This window comes from Argiope bruennichi, chromosome 8, assembly GCF_947563725.1.
Source record: "Argiope bruennichi chromosome 8, qqArgBrue1.1, whole genome shotgun sequence".
In the NCBI taxonomy this organism is placed as follows: domain Eukaryota; kingdom Metazoa; phylum Arthropoda; class Arachnida; order Araneae; family Araneidae; genus Argiope; species Argiope bruennichi.
The window spans coordinates 46,782,569-46,788,594 of NC_079158.1; positions in this window are offsets into that span (position 1 = coordinate 46,782,569).

Sequence of the window (6,026 nt, forward strand, 5' to 3'; positions counted from 1 at the left end):
ACTTGATGACTGATATAAAGATAAAGAAGGATTAATCAAAAATTTCACTAAAACATAGAGGGAAAAAAAAAGCATTATGATAGAATTTTTATCTAAAAAAGGAAATAATTAAAAAATTTCTCTTGAATTTTTATTTATTTATATGAAGATTGATTGATCAGGATAATATGAAAAAGAAATGTCTATTATTATGCTATAGAATTGCTCTAGAGAGACAATATGATTCCCCCCCCCTCCCTTACCAGATTATGCTGAGCTATATTTTACATAACAGGCCAAGATTTCGTTAATATGGTTGCATTATGTTTTTATCTATTGCCGATTTACTGGGGGCTACTATGGTTGGCATTTTTTTAATTTTTTGGCAATTTATTGCTGGGGTCATAAATATTCGCAAATATCCTCTTTTTTCTTTATTTTTTTTAATAAAATTCTTTTAAGTTGAAAAGATTTTTTTTTAATGCTATCAGAAAATTAATGTTAAGCGAGATGAATAACCGCTTGAATTTTCTTATAATAATAATAATAATATATTATTTTAATCGGCAGCTTTGTACAATCATTCTGATTTAACCAATTGTCAAATTCATTTGGCTTTTGTTTTGAGCTACAAATTCGAATCTTTCCCATCTTATCTACATAAAAAGGTCGAACTTTATTAGTCTCTTAATTTAACTAATTATTTAAGAAAAACACATTAACAGTAGTCTCTTATAAACATAGAAAACTACAAAGAGCAAGGGGTTTGTAATGAACTATAGCTGCCTTAGTTAGACTTTTTTCCCTCAAATTCTTCGAAAACTATCGTCCTGATTTAAGTAAAAAATAATTAATAATTCAACTAAATTGTTGGTTATTGGTAGACTTTCAAATCCTGACTCTGTTTCAGTCTTATCCACAAGCCCCACCTGAATCTGAAAACTTCAAAATTCAATGAGTCAAAAATGGCGAGAATAAAAATAAGATAATGAATTATAAAATGATTTTAATATATTCATTCAGAAAATAATTTATGATATATTATTCTTAAAATCCTCCCTTCTTAACTTAATCCAGGATCGAACATAACAAACAAAGCATGATCTTTGAAGGTTTGTTTTTTACATATCGTAGTTCAGCTTGACCATGCTTAAAATTTCATTTTGTAATATAATAAAATTATTTATGACTGCTGTTAAGTTTAAGGAAAAGAACTGTTTTAATAGAGATTTATTAGCTACTAAAAATATTTTGAAGATATAAAAAAATTAATGTAATCAGCTTGAGTGTCTCCCTAAAACATTCCCGCCCACTTTCTAATAAAACTTGTCATACCAGAGAACGCTTTGCATGGCATTGGCGTACAGAAGATACGATATATTAACTTTTTGCGTGAATTTCCCACTTTCAAAGAATTTATCGTGTCATATTTGGCAAGTGTCACGGTGTCATCTTGATTTGGCGATTAATCCTTGGCATGCGGTTAATAGTATCCAAAAATCGAATTTGTGCTTGCGATACGTTTTTCAAAATCGATTGAAAGAAAAATTTGGCACAAAACTGCGTTTTTAGTCACAAAATCCCATATCAATTAGATATATATCAAATATATATATATCAAATAATGATATATATCAAATGATATGATATGATATGATATATCTCAAATTATGATATATTTAAGCCATTGTGTTTTTGAATTATCGTGTTTACAGGTTTCTGAAAGTATAGACAGACAGACAGTCAATCCCTTCTTGGATTTGGCTCGAAATTTGACAGGTTTCTTCATTATAATGTTAAATCTTGTACCGAGTTTTATCTATCTAGTTCTCTTTATTTTTGTAATTATCTTGTTAACTTATATTCAAATAGACGGATTTCATCTGAAGAGATTTTACACAAAATTTGATCTGCAGATTTGGTGTAAAGACTATATTTGAAATTACAATCATCCAGCTTAAAGCGTTTTTGAGTTATCTTAGTCGCAGGCAGACAGACGAACAGACGGATATTTTCCAAAAATGTATTTTTTTTAACTCAGAGAAGTGGAGATTCATCAAACTCTCTAATTCTAATTTTTTTGTCGATTACTACACTTTCTCTATACTACGTATACGAGAAAGTAATAAAAAATGGCAAAGAATAATTTAGGGATCACTCATATGTTTCAATCTTTCATTGTATAACAAAAATATAAAAATTTATTCAAATTAGTTATCAACTATTTATACTCATAAATTTCATTTCAGATAAAGCGAAAGCATACAATTTACCATATAAAAAATTTCAGTAAAGAAACTACTAGTTTAATAAACAGATATTATCAATTTTATTTTCTCATATTTGAAGTATACAGAAATAATACTGTAATCAAGAAAAATTCCGACTGATTTTTATAATTATGCCTATTTGTCATTCCATCTGCCTGTGAACGCAAACTCGAAGATGCATTGAATAAAATAATTAAATTTTTCACGTAGTCTTAATACCAAATGTCTAGATTTGTGTTAAAATTTGAACAAAATACATCAGATAGTAGACAGATTGTTTGTCCTTTCTTGGACAAGATAGCTGAACAAGCAAAGAGCTGTGTGGGTGAAATCTGATATACAGATTTATCTTCAGGATTGTAAATGTGTATTAAATTATGGGTCAAATCTGTAATTGAAGTGATACGACTAACTTTATTTGAAAGTGAGATTTTTGAGTAGTTTAAACGGAAAGTTGAAATGGCGATTGTCATTTTTTTTTATAATAGTTAAATATGGATATTAAAACTGTAGATGTTTAAATATTCATATTTAACATTTAAAAAAATTGTTAAAAAAAACCTAAAATCTGGCACAAATGGAAAAAAAAAATGCAAAATAAAAGGAAAAGAGTCGGAGTTTCTAGATAAAATTGGATAAAAGATACTGAACATGGGGTCCGTGAAAAATATTGCTTTCAGTCCATTATAAAATCGTTTAGAAGAATTCTGCAAAGTAAATTAACAACTGGAATGAGAAAACGAAATGTAATTTTGTCAAAAGGATATGAATTTCTTTGCATTCTTCTTTGAGTCATTCGAAGATGTTATGAGCAAAGATGGCGACATTTGAAAGAAACACTTTTGATTATTCGAAATGTGAATCTGTACTAAATACACATCGTGCTATTCATAAAAATTTTGTTTGTTTTTCAAATATGGTATAGTAATAAAGAAGTTGTCTTCCGTTTCTTAAAATATAATAAATAAAATTTATGGAAAAAAAAACTCAACTATAAATTAAATAATAAATAAGGTTTAGCAAAAAATTACAAAAAAACAACAACAACCGAGAACATCGCGTTTTCATGTTATATATCTTTCATTGTAATCAATAAAAGTAAAGATAATACAATAATATTTGGCCTTTATACTTTTCGAGGAATAAGTGTGAATGGCAGGAAATCACTTACATAGATAAAAATGCTGAGGAGAAAAGAGGTAAACATTTCCTACATGCTGTAACGTTACCCATTTCCCTCACCTGATAATTGGTATTCCGGCCAGATGTAACGTCACCTTTTTACTCCCAAATGGGAGGATCCTCTTCGCCAGTGGAGTCATTGCATCTGGTCATTAGTTGTATCCAGATAAAGGACAAATATGTATGTTTCGTCGTTTCAAAGAGATCCATCATAATATTCAAGGGAGAAGAACATTAAAACATCCAAATGTTAAACTTTTTTTTCCATTATACATCTTCGAGGAACGATCAATCACCAGCGACCGTTGTCAGGAAGTGTCGAAGTCAGATGGACTTTAGTCAGTGTCAGCGGTGAATTGAATGAAATTAACATGTGTTGGGGAAGGGTCAGCTACAAAGATGAATCATTAATAGACATTCCCATGATCGATGGAGACCACTGAGGAAGCATGCATTGCTGAGCAACTATTGAGTGATAAGGAACTCAAATGCACCAATGAGAAAGTCAGAAGCGGAGGTTTGACGGAAACAAAATGCGGGATTTTTGTTATGAGAAAAAAAGGAGAGCAGTGAGTGCCGTCTCGTGTAATTTGGGCTCCTGTGTTAAGATCCTCTCGATAAAGATAAGTAAAATTTCTGGAGCCACCCTTGGAGTAGCCATTTGAGCTAACAACCTGTTAGCGTTTTTTGTGTGTGTGTGTGTGTGTGTGTTTATTTTCTAAATTAATAGAGGAACTATTTCATGGTTAACTTTCAACTGTTGTGTGAATTGTGTAAATAATATTAACCTAAATGAAAAGAAGATGTGTTTGTGTTCATATTTAAGGCTATAAATAAAAGAATTAGTTTGGTAACGTTACTCTCTTATTTGGTAGGTTAGGATCAAGACATTACACTACGCATTATTAATGTCATAGAATATTTGGTTTAGTACTTCCGTATTAATCACATTTCCTTGGTGAAAATAGTCAATGGACTAAATTTTTTTGACGATTAATCGCTGATTGCAAATTTTTTGTCATCTTGGACAAATTCTTTTTTGGTGATTAATTGCTGGTTTGCTGTTAATATACAAATGCCTTTTGTTCATAACCTTGTTCTTAATACTTCAAATTAATACCAGATGCAAATTAATTGTATATACTAATCTGCTTTTGTAATCCTTCTTTCCGCTAGTTAATGTAAACATAATTAATTTACTATGTAGTGTTTCTTTTTAATTTGTTAATTTTCATCTTATGAATATGGAAATCAGAGCTGGCCTTCTATTCAAAGGGGGCTGGTGCAAAAATTCATTTAAGCCCTAATTTTTTTTGTAAAGCAAAAAAAAAAAAAAAAAAAAAACCCTGAACATATATTATTAATGTATATTTACTAATGCTTGATTTTTTTTTTTTTTTTTTTGCTAATACATCAATTATTTCAGAAAAATTTATAATTTTTTTCAATTTCTTTTTCGATACTTAATACATCAAGTGCATTTAAGCGTTCTCAACACATGCTTGACAGAGGATAATTCTTTTTTAATTTTTATTTGCTGAAAGAGCGCTCAGCACTTTCTGTAGTAACTGGCAACGTGCAGAAAAGTTTTAACATAGTTAATACATTTAGAAATAACTCATTATAATTATTATTTAATATGCATTGCAATATGTCTTGTGAGTTATTTACATCTCTTTCATTCAAAATCAAATCCAGTAACAAAATTTTTTTTTGGATTAGGTGTTCATCTACAAGTGCGTTATAAAACTTTACAAAGTTTTAGGAACATTTCTCTAATTTATATTTTGTGTCTTGTGACAAAGCCTGACGACAGCTACGCAAATAACTTCAATAGTTCTTAATCTCTCAGAATAAATTTCAATTTTTCTGGCATCTTTGTGCTTTCTAAGGGTTTAAGACTGAAATCATGTATAAATGTAGGAATAAGGCATATAAATTATTTATATCCTCATTTTTCAAAATATTAAGTTTTTCCATGCATAAAACAAATTCCTAATTAAAGATAAGTTTAACAGAAAACGAAGAAAGCTACAAAATACTAATTATATTTAATACATTCCATATATAAATTTTTACAAAATGAATTATTGCATTTCACTTTCCAGGTTTGAGCATTATTTGTGTCACTTGAAGCTTCAATTCAGTTTCTGGATACTTTTTATAGTAAGATACAGCAATTAAAGGTTCGGCAAGACTTAAGATTTACTTGCAAAACATGACAAAAGCGGGCCAACTTTCTTAAAACTCGTCATGAGTCAATCAGATAAGAATGGGTTGACGGTGACCAGAACATATAATAGTTAAAAAATACAGTTTATACATAATAGTTTAAGTATAATTTTATAGTTTGCACTTATAATAGTTTTTTAAAAAAATTCCATATTTTGACGAATCAGCACGTTTTAGATCTCCCAGAATCTCAGAAACTTATTTTATTAAATAAAATCACGCATATGAGTGAACACAATTATTCAAAAGCGTTTTCAGCTTGATGGATGAAATTTTGTGTATGGTCTCTACTTCAGATTTTAAATTTCTATCAAATTTTGAACGAAATGCATTCAGAGGAAATTTGTCAATTCGGTGGTCCGA